This window comes from Rhinolophus sinicus, chromosome 16, assembly GCF_057876585.1.
Source record: "Rhinolophus sinicus isolate RSI-liver-muscle chromosome 16, RSI-T2T, whole genome shotgun sequence".
In the NCBI taxonomy this organism is placed as follows: domain Eukaryota; kingdom Metazoa; phylum Chordata; class Mammalia; order Chiroptera; family Rhinolophidae; genus Rhinolophus; species Rhinolophus sinicus.
In genome coordinates, this window is record NC_142516.1 from 51,552,014 (window position 1) to 51,565,011 (window position 12,998).

The 12,998-nt window shown below is 41.7% G+C and overlaps 1 protein-coding gene across 4 annotated transcripts in view; it reads right to left on the reverse strand.

Annotated features, from left to right (window-relative positions):
- GLIS3 (GLIS family zinc finger 3) overlaps positions 1 to 12,998 on the reverse strand; it is a 471,393-nt gene that overhangs the window by 175,230 nt on the left and 283,165 nt on the right. The window lies entirely within an intron of this gene.

A 12,998-nucleotide genomic window follows, 5' to 3' on the forward strand; every position in this document is an offset into this window, starting at 1 on the left:
CAAATGTTCATTTATTTCATACATGGAAAATCTTTAGAATGGTGTCTGGCCACAGTAAGCATTGCTCTCTGCAGAGAAGCCCAGGAAATACTCCATTCCTCCAGGATCCCTACCTGGTGGGCTCCAGCTTAAAGTCTACCACTGAGAGGCATCTATATGCAATCTCGAAAGCAGAAGAGGAGAGACCACTGTTCTCCTCGGAATGGCACACAGAACCGTGCGCAAGAACAGAAGTGAACTTTGCCTCAGCTTCTAGACTGTCTCCTACAAGGCACCTGTCCAAAAGTTCAATAGAACGTAAGTTCCTGTATGAAATCCTGTCCTGCTTAAATCCCTTCCACCTAGAGAGGATCCTGTTTTTCAGGCCAAACTCTGATTAACTTGATCGAGATACTAAAATTTACCATTAGGAAAATGTTCCTGGAAATAGTGATGCATTGGTATGTATGTATTATGTACGAGTATGCATGTATTTACAATAGAACTTTTCTTTCCAAAGGAAATCCCCAAATATAAAACAGGTGAAAGTGGAGCTACTCAAGGTAGATAAATGTAGGGGGAAGAAGGGATGCCCAGGTAGTTTACCACTTGCTCACATTTCTTCCCCACACACGTAGAATCCTAAGACTCTGAAAAACCAAGTTTGCAAATCCCTATAGTAAGAGAACAGTCCTACATATATACCAGATCCATGCACAGAAAGTGCTCGAGTTTGTAAAAAGTGTTCCCACAGCCAGAGAAGAGAGCAAGCAACCGTTGATTGACCATTCCAGAGAATATGGTTTTTCAGATACACTGTGCCTGGCCCCGGAGAGAGAAGGGCCTGAGGAAGGAACAGGTCTCGTTCATCAGGGAGTTCAGAGTCAAATGGCAGATGAAAACAGAAGCAAGGCCCAGGAGACAAGGAAAGGATGGCAGCATGTCTTGGTGAGAGGCACGTGGCATTTGGTGGCCTGTGAGTGTCTTTGATCCAGTGAGCAGGGTCTCAGCAGGCAGATGCTGGGCTGTGCGGTACAAAGCATTCTGCCCGATTCACAGGTATGAGAGGGAGCCCACTCACAAAGGGTCTAGATTATAAAGCTGCCCAAGCAGAGGAGGTAGCCAAGGACCTGGCGTCCCATCTACCTAGTTAATAATGTGTTGAATTGCGCCCAGCCTGCCGTCTCTAGTCCAGGCAACTTTACCAATTTGGAGGAAGCTGCTATGTGATCATTATTTTCTAATAACTTTTGGTAAATTGCTTTTATCTGATGAGTTTGGTTTGGGAGGGCCTGATACCTGTTCCCATATTTCATTTTTGTTTGCTATGACTCTCATGAAACTCTAAGTATGCATGGGAAATTGGGCCTATCTGCTTTTAACTTTTTTTATTTTATTGTTTTGACACACCCGCCAATAGATTGGTCTCTATTTCCAGCACTGCTTTCAAAAGTCAGATTTTTATGGTTGAGAATTCTCATTAAAAATGATTACTTTTGGCAGAAGTCAGAAAGGTGACAGGAGAGAAGGAAATATTAGAGGCACTGAGTTTTTTTCTTCCACTTGTAGAAAGCCTGCCTGTAAAACAAACAGCATGGGAGAATTAAATACACACACACACACACACACACACACACACACACACACACACACACACACATACACAACAAAACCCTCCTAACCTTTATATGCATCACTCAAAGCAATTGCCTAAGTATGGGGGCTAACCCACTGTCCGTATTACCTGTTCATACCTATTCATTAGGCTGTAAATCCTTTAAGTACAGGGCAGTGTTTTCCACAACTCTGAACTTTCTGCAGCAGTCACCGCGATGCCTGGCACATAGGAGCACTGGTAACTGCCTCATGAATAACCAAATCAATGAATTGCCAATAATTATTAAAAGAGCGTAAATAAAAGTAACCAACACACATCATGGAGACCAAATGCAAGAGGTACAAATCTAGACAAACTAAATTTTTTTTTGTAATTATCATGTTTATTCTTTTAGCTGTGTCATGGGAAAAAAAAAAAAAGAAGAAAGGTTGATTATAATTGCTAACTCCCCTCTAATAATTCTCTAGAGAAATTGAACATATAAACCTATCTCGATGCTTCTATTTAGATATACAATTCTGAGGGCACTGAGATTCATGTTTTTTAATGATCGTGTAAAAATATTCTTCCTTACATTTTTGGGAAAACTGCTACAGTCACGTGCCGCCTAACGACATTTCGGTCCACGACAGACCACATACATGACGGTGGTTTACCATAAAACCTAGGTATAGAGTAGCAATACCACCTAGGTTTGTGTAAATACATGCTGACGTTCGCACAATGACAAAATTGCCAAAGGACACATTTCTCAGAACATACCCCCATAATTAAGTGTGCATGACTATACATCCCTTTATGAGCTTTCAGGAAATGTGGGGGCCTGGTGGGCTGCAGTCGCCATTTCTCTTGACTTTGTCTTCTTCCAGTACTTGTTCACATGTGGGATCTTCAGCTCTTCCAGATTTCGTGCACATGAATAGAGCAAAAATGCAGCTGTCCTTTGGAAATCTTCGGCTCTCTGTGACTGTTTGCATTGAGTGTGACGACACCTGTGAACTATTTGGGGTCCTCTGATGGCCCTTACTGTCCCACATTCACTGCCCTCCAAACAGGTGCACACACTTTTCAGAGGACGAGGCAGTACAGACTCTAAGTGATGGCCCTTAAGACAGCTTACAAATTTAAAAACCACCTCCGCAGCAGATTCCATTTCTTCCTTGTCTCTTTTCTCTTTTGATGATGATTATGATTTTTATTCCCAATATCCAAGGAAGCAGTAACAATTATGTTAAGGCTCAAAGTACACTTTCTCATGATATAATCCATTTTCTCTCCTTGGAGATTCATTGTTTCCTTCTAATATGATTGATGTACTTAAATACGTTAACAGGAATAAGATACCTGCCCCATGTACATATTTATACATCTGTCATCTGTATACAGGGCCTGGCACATAGTAAGTCCTTAATAAATGTTCATTTAGCTTCTCTATCAAATGCAGAACACAGGAAGGCTCAAGACCTACTATTCATAGCTTGTTATTTTGTGGATATGAAATATTAGGCCACCTTTTCCTTCACTTTTCTAGTCAGTGCCTGATCTCCTAGTGACCAATGGAAAGTCTTAAGTTAGGATAAAAGAGTATGGAGTCAGACCTGCTCCAAGGGTTAGGATAGTCACAGTCCAGCCAGGTAGGGAGATGCAAAGCCAGATGACTCAAGTATGAAGGGGCAAGCCAAGGCGGATGAACAGGGGTCCAGGGAGGCATTGATTGTCAGCAATCTGGAGATGCCCAGGCCTCCGCACATAGTCAGACAGATTGTATTCAGCACAGGATGCCCAGGGACGATGGGAGCTTAAATCCCAAACAGACGGGGTGGGGTGCCTTTTACTTCTTCATGCTAAAGTACCATAGGGGCTCACTATGATTCTGAGAGCGCCAAGGGCAATGAAAGGCAGACACATGTGAGGACAGAACAGACATGGGGCCCAAGAATCAAGAAGACCTCCATTCAGACTCAACGTATTCTCCCAGCCAGCAAGCTTTCATACATGCCCTGCTGGTGGCAACACAAATGCCTGATTTGCCCTCATGAATCCGCAGCGGTTCTGAGACTCACATGAGGCGTACAGAGCTGTGAGGATGAGAGCATAGCAACACAGGAGGCTAAGTCACAGCATCAGAAAACTGACAGGGGGATTCAGAAATTGTACTGAGTACAGTGTCTCCCCAGAAGTCATGTCCACCCAGAACCTCAGATTGGGACTTGATTTGAAAATAGGGTCTTTTCAGATGTAATTAGTTAAGATGAGGTCATACCGGAGTAGGGTGGGACCCAAATCCAATATGACTGGTGACCTTATAAAAAGAGAGACACAGACAGCAAGGGGAAGGAGGCCGTATGAAAACAGAGGCAGAAATTGAAGTGATGTACGTAGCTACAAGCCAAGGAATGCCAAGGACGGCCAGGAACCACTGTTAGGAAAAAGCATGGAAGGACTTTTCCTAGAACCATCACAGTAGCACGGCCCTGTTAATGCCTTCATGTCAGATGTCTAGCCTCCAGGACTGCGAGAAAATAATTTTCTGCTGTTCTAAGCCATTCAGTCTATGATATTTTCTTATGGCACACAAAAAATTAATACAGAAATAATTTAGTCCAGGGCCTTCAAAGTACATATGTACACAGTGAAACCTAGATGTGCATGACAATCCAGTGTCATGGGGCCAAATTCTGACAGAGCTGGAACAATTCAATCATTTGCTCACTTTTGTTCATTCATTCTTTCAACAAACATTCATCAAGCACATTCTCACTTAAAAGAGGTCATGCGCATTAGAGAACAGGAAGATAGACATCTACTTTATAGAACTTTCATTCTAATGGAGCTGACAGATAATAACTAACTACATAATCAATCATTTAATTACAAGTGGGGTAAAAGCTAGAGAGAGAAATTCAGTGTCCAGTTATGAGATCACACACATGATGGGGATTCTGACCTAACCTGGAAATTAGGTAAAGGTTACTTAAAAGTGACATTTGAGGAGAAATCTAAAGGGTAAGTTAGAATTGCTTTACCATGCCATGGAAGGGTATGTGTGCAGGCATGGAATGAAAGGGAATTTTGAGGGGGTAAGGAGGTACAACTGGAGAATATTTCAGATAAAGATTCTGAACTTCTCCTCAATCTTCTTTCTACCATACTGTCTTTTCTGAGAACTCATACAAAAGCAAGATAATGTCATTGTCCTATCACGCTATGTTAATGAGATGCTAACCACAAAATACTTATAGCCTAAAATGACAAAGAACAATCTCATTTGCAGCATGCACTGAACTACACATGTCTACCCTAGAAATATTATGATTTTCTACCTAAAGATAGAAAATCTGTCTCTTTCGTGAAGCTAAGAATACCTCCCTCCCAATTTCCCCACTCCATAAATGACGTTATGTTTTTCCCATCTACAAAGAAGTTCAATAATAACAGATTTTTATTCCACAATAAATAACCAATCTGGCCCTAATAAATAGGAATTTGGTAAATACTATACAGCTGATAATTTCTGTTCCAATTATACATGGTTATCAAATTCAAAGGTGGTTTTGTGGTGTACCATAAAATGCATGGTTCGATTTACAACCTTCCTGCACATAACTTCCACACATTTCTTCTCTGGTTAAGATACCAAATGCTAATTCCAAAAATGGGTCATATTTTCCACTTGAAGTTCATTATATTCAAAGTAAACTGATTAAACTGAATGACTGGCTGACCCCAAATACCCGTCACCCACAAAGTCAACGGCCACATAACACCATCATCCAAAAAAAGCCTCAAACATCTGAAGCTATTTCATAGGGATTGAACCGTGAAGTCAGGAAGCATCAGATGCTACTGAAATTCCCATTATTTCTGAAAAACATCTCCTGGCCAAACTGTCTAATTTTCTTTCTACAATGGGACCTTAACTTCTGTGATACCTTTACTTTCTCAATTCTACTTCACACTAAATAAAGAATTATATATTACTAAACAGAATAACGGGACTAAATGAGCTCAGCATAATACGTTAGGCCAGAAATGCCAACGGGGCATTTTAGAAGATTTCATGTGACATGACAATGAGGTTCCCCAACACTGAAAAAAAAAAAAAAATGCAACTCCTCTGCCTTGAGATTTCTGAGCTCTGAGCTTGTTTGCAAGAACTGCCTTTGCCCACCCATCCCATCTCATTTGGGGAATGCTCTGATGTTTGCCTGCAATTGCTCTGTTCTGATGCTGACTTGGAAAAACTCCTCCACATGGATGCATTCAATCACACAGCATTAAATGAGACATCTAAGGATACTGCCACTCACCATTCCTGTCATGTTTTCTCAGCCCTTTGAGGACGGCACTGTTGTGCAAAACCACTACAATCCCATTACCAGCTGGCATATGATCAGATGATAACTAAAGTGAACACACACACTTAAACGGCACAAGGAACGGCTGAGGTCTCATTCTTGGGTGATGCAGCCTGAGATTTTCTGACACCCGATCCACAAGCTGAACAATCACATTGCAAATGCTTTCAATGTCAAGGAACAACCATTCAGTTGGCCCTCATGTGCCTGTCATCTGGCCCTGAGTGCTTCTGAGAAAGGCAGCTTGGCCTTTCTTCTTCTCTGAAAACCTTTTCTCTTTCAAAACCCACTAAGTCGTTCCAGTCCTCTTCCCACCGCACCCCCAATCAGATGTCTGTGAAGACCAGTTCTTATTAGGGGCTGGCATTAAGCTTGTCTCCGTACAGTGGCTAGATGTTTGCTTGGAAAAATGAAGAAAGATGCTGGTTTAGTTCTAGGAAAGTAATTATAACCAGTTCAAAGAGTTGTCTATCCCGTGACCAATCTTGACTCTGCAGCAGGAAGCAGCAGGCAGTATGCACGTCTTCAACCAATAGGTGATGCAATATGGGTGCTGGGTGCTATGAGACACACAGGAGATACACTGTCCCTGCCTTCAAGAAGTTGACAATCTATTTGTGGGCACACGCATGCACACACATGTAATACAAGGCAATATATAAATGTAATATGAGGGATAGAAACAGAGTGAGGACAAGCATTTGGAGAAGGGAGAAATCTCCGTGGTCCCAAAAGTCTTCCCAGAGTTTGATCAGAAAGACACTATAAAGAAGGCTAAAATTTAGATACACAGATCTGAGTTTGTGGGGATTCCCAGTATGGAAGTGTCACCAGCAAAGACAAAACTGTTAGAATTAAGTATCAGGATGACTGAATCTGTGGAGAAATCTGAGAAGGTGCAGGAGGAACATCCCCCTCCCCCCCATAAAAATACTTGATTACAGTGAATGCTTGCTACACAGTGTCCTCTCATCAATATTTAAGAATAGGTGCTAAGGTCAATGAAAAAATTCAGCAGAAACTGTGTGATTGTTAAGGTCAATCATGCAATGGAAAATTAGCAGTAAGACCAAATGGACTGAAAAGTAACACATTTTTTACACATGGCTGCTCCCCCACCAACTAATGGGACAGGCTGTGACCCTGGGCCCAGTCCCATCCCCAGGAAATTTATTTCTCTTTAAAAAAAAAAAAAAAATATATATATATATATACACACACACACACACACACACACACACACACATACACATATACATACATATATTTTATTTTTAAATTATAGTTGATGTATATTATATTAGTTCCAGATGTTCAACACAGTGATTAAACATTTACATAACTTACAAACTGATTACACCAATAAGTCCAGTACCCATCTGACACCATACTTACTTATTATAATACTACTGACTATATTCCCCATGCTATACCCTACATCCCCATGACTATTTTGTAACTACCAATTTGTACCTCTTAATCCCCTCCCCTCCTTCAACCATCCTCCCAACCCCGCCACGCAATTTGGCGACCATCAAAAAGCTCTCTGTGTCAATGAGTTTGTTTATGTTTTGTTTATTTATTTTTTTCTTTAGATTCCACATATAAGTGAAATCACATTGCATTTGTCTTTCTCTGACTTACTCCACTCAGCACAGTACCCTCTCAGTCCATTCATGTTTTTGCAGATGGCAAGATTTCATTTTTTTTTATGGCTGAGTAATATTCCATCATATATATATGTACCCGTCTTTATCCATTCATCCATTGATAGATACACAGGTTGCTTCTGTATCTTGGCTATTGTAATGAACGCTGCAATGAACATATGAACACACATGTCCCTTAGAAGTAGTGCTTTGCATTTCTTCGGATAAATACCCAGAAGTGGGATTACGGGCCCTTCTTAGTCTCTTATTATATAGGCTTTGTTTTAAAGTCTATTTTGTCTGGTGTAAGAATTGTTACCCTAGCTTTTTTATTTTTTGTTTGTTTTCATTATCATGAAATATCTTTTCCCCATCCCTTTACTTTCAGTCTGCAATACTTTCGATCTGAAGTGAGTCTCTTGTAGGCAGCATATGTAAGGGTCTTGTTTATTATCCTTCAGTCACCCTTTGTTTTGATTGGCGCATTTAATCCACTTACATTTAAAGTAATTGTTGATAGAGATATAGTTATTGCCATTTCATTATTCATATTTTTTATCTATTTTCTCCTTCTCTTCTTAAAGAAGTCCCTTTAATATTTCTTATAAAACTGATTTGGTGGTGATGAATTCCTTTAGCTTTTTCTAAAGGGAAGCTCTTTATCTGTCCTTCGATTCTAAATGATAGCTTTGCTGGGTAGAGTAATCTTAGTTTAGGTCCTGGCTTTTCATCACTTTAAATATTCCCTGCCAATCCCTTCTGACATGCAAAGTTTCTGTTGAGAAATCAGCTCAAAGTCTTATTGGAGCTCCTTTGTAGGTAACTAACTGCTTTTCTCTTGCTGCTTTTAAGATTCTCTTTTCGTCTATAACCGTTGGCATTTTAATTATGATGTGTCTTGGTGTGGCCTCTTTGGGTTCACCTTGTGTGGGACTCTCTGCCCTTCCTGGGTTTGTATGTGTATTTCCTTCAGCAGGTTAGGGAAGTTTTCCATCATATTTCTTCAAATAGGTTTTCAATTCCTTGCTCTCTCTCTTCTCCTTCTGGTACCCCTATGATGCGAATGTTGGTATACTTGATGTTGTCCCAGAGGCCCCTTAAACTATCCTCATTTTTCTGGATTCTTTTTTCTTTTTGCTGTTCTGATTGGGTGTTTTCTGCTATCTTACCTTCTAAATCACTGATTCAGTCCTCTGCTTCATCTAATCTATTGATTCCCTCTAAGGTATTCTTTACTTGTTATTATATTCTTCATTCCTGACTGGTTCTTTTTTTATGTTTTCTATCTCCATTTTTATGTTTGCTATCTCTTTGATGAAGTTCTCCCTGAGATCATTGAGCATCCTTATTACCAGTGTTTTGAACTTTGCATCTGATAGATTGCATGTATCCACTTTGTTTAGTTCTTTTTCTGGAGCTTTGTTCTGTTCTTTCCTTTTGGACATGTTTCTTGTCTCCCAATTTGATTGCCTCCTTGTGTTTGTTTCTATATATTAGGTATGGCTGTTATGTCTCCGGTCTTAGTACTGTGTCCTTATGTAGTAGGTGTCCTATTGGGCCCAGTGGCACAGTCTTCCTGGTCACTTGATCTGGGTCCTCCAGGTGTGTCCTTGTACGGATTGCTTGTGCCCTCCTGTTGTAGTTGAGCCTTGGTTGCTATTTGCATGTCACTTGGAGGGATTAACCCTTGAGCTGATTAGTTGTGAGGACTGGTCATGACTACAGTGGAGGAGTTGTTATGTAGGGGCTGAACCTATGGGGCAGAATTCACTTTAGTAGGGCTCTGGTCCCTGCCCAGTCTGTCCTTCGGGTCTTTCTTTTATAGAGGTGGTTGGGTGGTGCTCTGGTGTGGTCTGAAGGTGTCCACCAGGTGTGTTGGTTCGGTGGCTTCGTGGGAGGGGCTATGTTGCAGGCCAAGGTCAGCTGCTGCCTGTGCCCTGCCCAGGGCCACTTGATATGAGCTACAAAGTAATTTGCAGATGGTTGCCATTTGTGCTAGGCTTGGAGGTGCCTGGTAGAGGCTAAGCTGTGAACCGAGGCTAGCTGTTGTTAGTGCCAAGCTCAGCAAGTGGTAAGGGGCACACCGAGGTTAGATGCTGCTTGCTTAGGGATTGTGAACGTTTGAGAGATTTTAGGAAAGTCCGTAGCATGTGCCATGACAGACCATTTGCATGGAAATGCCATTGGAAGCAGCTTGTGTGAGCCTGCAAGCTGGGTGGGGTAGGGTCTCATGAAATCACCAGGGTGGGGCGGATGGTGTTAGCCAGGTTGATGGAGGCTCAGATATTGTGGCCGCCTGTGTCTGCATGCTGGGAGGGGCTAGGGCTCAACAAAGGAACAAGAGAGCCTACCAGCACTTCTGTCTGGGAGAAAGCTGCTCCTCCAGCCCTCACACTGAAGCCAGACAACTCAGTTCCTCCCCATATGTCCCTGGCGCCTTTTGAACTGCTACCCCAGTACCGTAGCTCAGAGCCAGTGAGTCTGCCACCAAGTAATTCTGTGCACAGGCCATTTAAGCAGAACACCTGGGACTCCATCAGCCCTCCATCTCACTGAGCCATAATCTCCACTGGTTTTCACTGCCAGAAGTTATGGCGATCTCTCTTCCTGGTGCTGGAGCCCTAGGCTGGGAACCCTTGCTCCTCAAAAGCCTAGATATCCCTCCCAAATTTTACCCACCACATGTAGGACCAACATGTTCCATGTCTCCACCCCTCTTACCAGCCTCAAGTTGGCTTCTTCTGTATAGTCTTAGTTACGGGACTTAAGTTCAGCTAGACTTCAGATGGTTCTCAATGATGATTGTTCTGTAATTTAGTTGTAATTTTGATGTGGTTCTGAGAGGAGACAAGCACAATGTTTATCTACTCTGCCATCAAAACAGAATCTATTTCTAATATTAAAACGTGGTACATCTCAGGGCTGTGGGTATAAACACGATTTTTTAAAACTTTTAGACTGAAAGTGAAGCAAAACTCTTTCAATAAAGTAATCACAAGTTTCAAGTGTATCCTGACAGGTCAGAAGGAAGGAAGGAAAGAAGGAAGGAAGGAAGGAAGGAAGGAAGGAAGGAAGGAAGGAAGGAAGGAAGGAAGGAAGGAAGGAAAGGAAAAAGGGAGGGAGGAACGTATGAAACTGAAGTAAACTTGGCTACTTGCTAGTAGCCTCTGTCATGTCTTGATAGGAGGGATGAGGGTTAGAAATAAGTTCTAGGCTATACTTCATCATATTTCCTTCTCAATTACACAAGAGCTGTCTCTGGCAGGCAGGTGATGGTGGTATGGAGACCAGTCCTCAGAATCCACAGCTGAAAAAAAAGTCACTGAGGAATGGTAGAAGATGAATCACCTCTCTTACTGTTTGTATATGAATTAAAGAAATACTTGGGGTGTTCTTTCTAAGATATAGTTTATCATCTTTGAATTAAATTAAGCCTGTAAAACATATAAAAATACAGGGGGCTTCACAGGTTCTTAGCTGTAATTAGTATCTTGACTGGGATTATGGGGCTTAGAGAAGGGAAAAGCTGACATGGGCAACTTAAAGAGTAGTTTCAAATCAGAAGAACAACAGCTCTCAAATTATCTTTGACCTAAACTCTGGGATCTGACACTACCCTTGGTAACAGCTCTGGCCATGAGCCCAATCCCCTGGGAGGCAGGCATATACACTTGGAAAAAGAATCCCCCCAGTGATGCCGATATATATGCCCCTTGGGAATCATAGCAATAAAGGGGTAGAATATAAATGGCAGCAAGCTAACGAGACCAATTTTCCTCGACTAGAAAAGAAAGATCAGTATTCTTGCTTAGAGAACCAAGCATGAAGAACTTTTGAATGACATAGTCCGATGTTCAAATTCCAGCTGTCCTACATACTTATGTGTGTGTCCCTTTGGGTCTCAAATTCCTATCACAGAGTGAGGTAATAGCAGTTACTTCATGCAGTGGTCATGAAGAGCAATTGAGGTGATGTGAGTAAAGCACCTAGCAAAGTGCCCCTTAGTTGGCAGGTGATAAATGCCTGTTCAATTCACTTAATGCAGTATGAAGTAGGGAGGATAAGAATTAGGTGAAAATATAATTTTGGCTCTTTGAGACGTTAAACTCAATAACAAAGGACAAAAGCTTATACAGGATGTTTAAACAGTGCTTTCGCAGTTGTGACTTCTTTGTCCCTCACCAGCATCCTTAGGAAATATGAGGACGTAATAATGGTCCAGGAGGTTCAGTCATTTGCCCTCACATCATAGATCTAGTAAAGCAAGAGAGGTAGGGATAGACCCTGCATGTGGATTTATTGGATTACATCATACAGCCTCTGCGTTTGGCCACCTTACCACCCCGTATATATTTTCTTCAGTGCTCACACCATAAATTTATTCACTTGGCAAATATTTATTGAGTGCCCATTATGTGCCACTTGGATCCATTAGTGACTAATGCAGCAAAGAACTCAGGGAAGGGACTGAGAGGAAAGGCCAGCAATAAGCCGGAGACAAGATAGAGAAGTAGTAAGTGAGTACATTCTATAGCATGTTGTTAGTTAGTAAGTGCTATGGAAGAAAAGAAAGACTAGGGCAAGGTAAGGAGAATCAGCAGAGTGGAAAGCAGGGAAAGGCATGGACTGCCATTTTAAATAAGGTGGTAAGAGTAGATCTTCTGGAGAGGATAACAAGCCTTGAAAGTGGTGAGAATCTGTAGATAATGGGAAAAGAAAGTTCCAGATACAGGGAAGAGCCAGTGTTAAGGACGCTAAGTCAGAAGCGACTCTTGTGTGCAGGGGGAACAGGAGGGGCCCCTATGGCCAGGGTGGGGTGATGGGGAGGGAAACAAATGGGAAGATCTGTTTGTTTTTAAGACCGGCATCAAAGAGGCTTATGTGCTGTGAGTACACTGCAGTTCTTCCTCGCAAGGGCTTGCATTGCCAAGGTCTCTCAATCCAAGCATGCCATTGTCTAATCAAATATGTATCATACCCAAACACCTGGTCAATTCGAGGGACATTTCACCAACCATTCTGTTTAGTATTAGAGACACCTAATATTTTAAAAAGTCTTTGGGACGGTACTTTCTACCCTTGAAATCAATCAGGCTGGCTTTATGCGCAGTCTAAGATCCTTAGGAAGAATCACACACCACGTGTGTATTTAGTACCACGGATTCTGCCACCAAGCTTTTTCACCTTGGTTTTAATCTTGAGCCTTAATAACTTTTCCAATAAGCTTGAGCTTCCAGTTATGAGATGCTTTTTTAGACTTCTCCCCAGTCATTTGCATAGTGTCAGATTATAAATGTCTGTTATTGTGAGAATTAGTGCAGAGCTGCACTGAACAAAGCAAATAATTAGCAGCAGCACACATGGTGGATTTATTTCAAATTCTCTCTTGCTGTC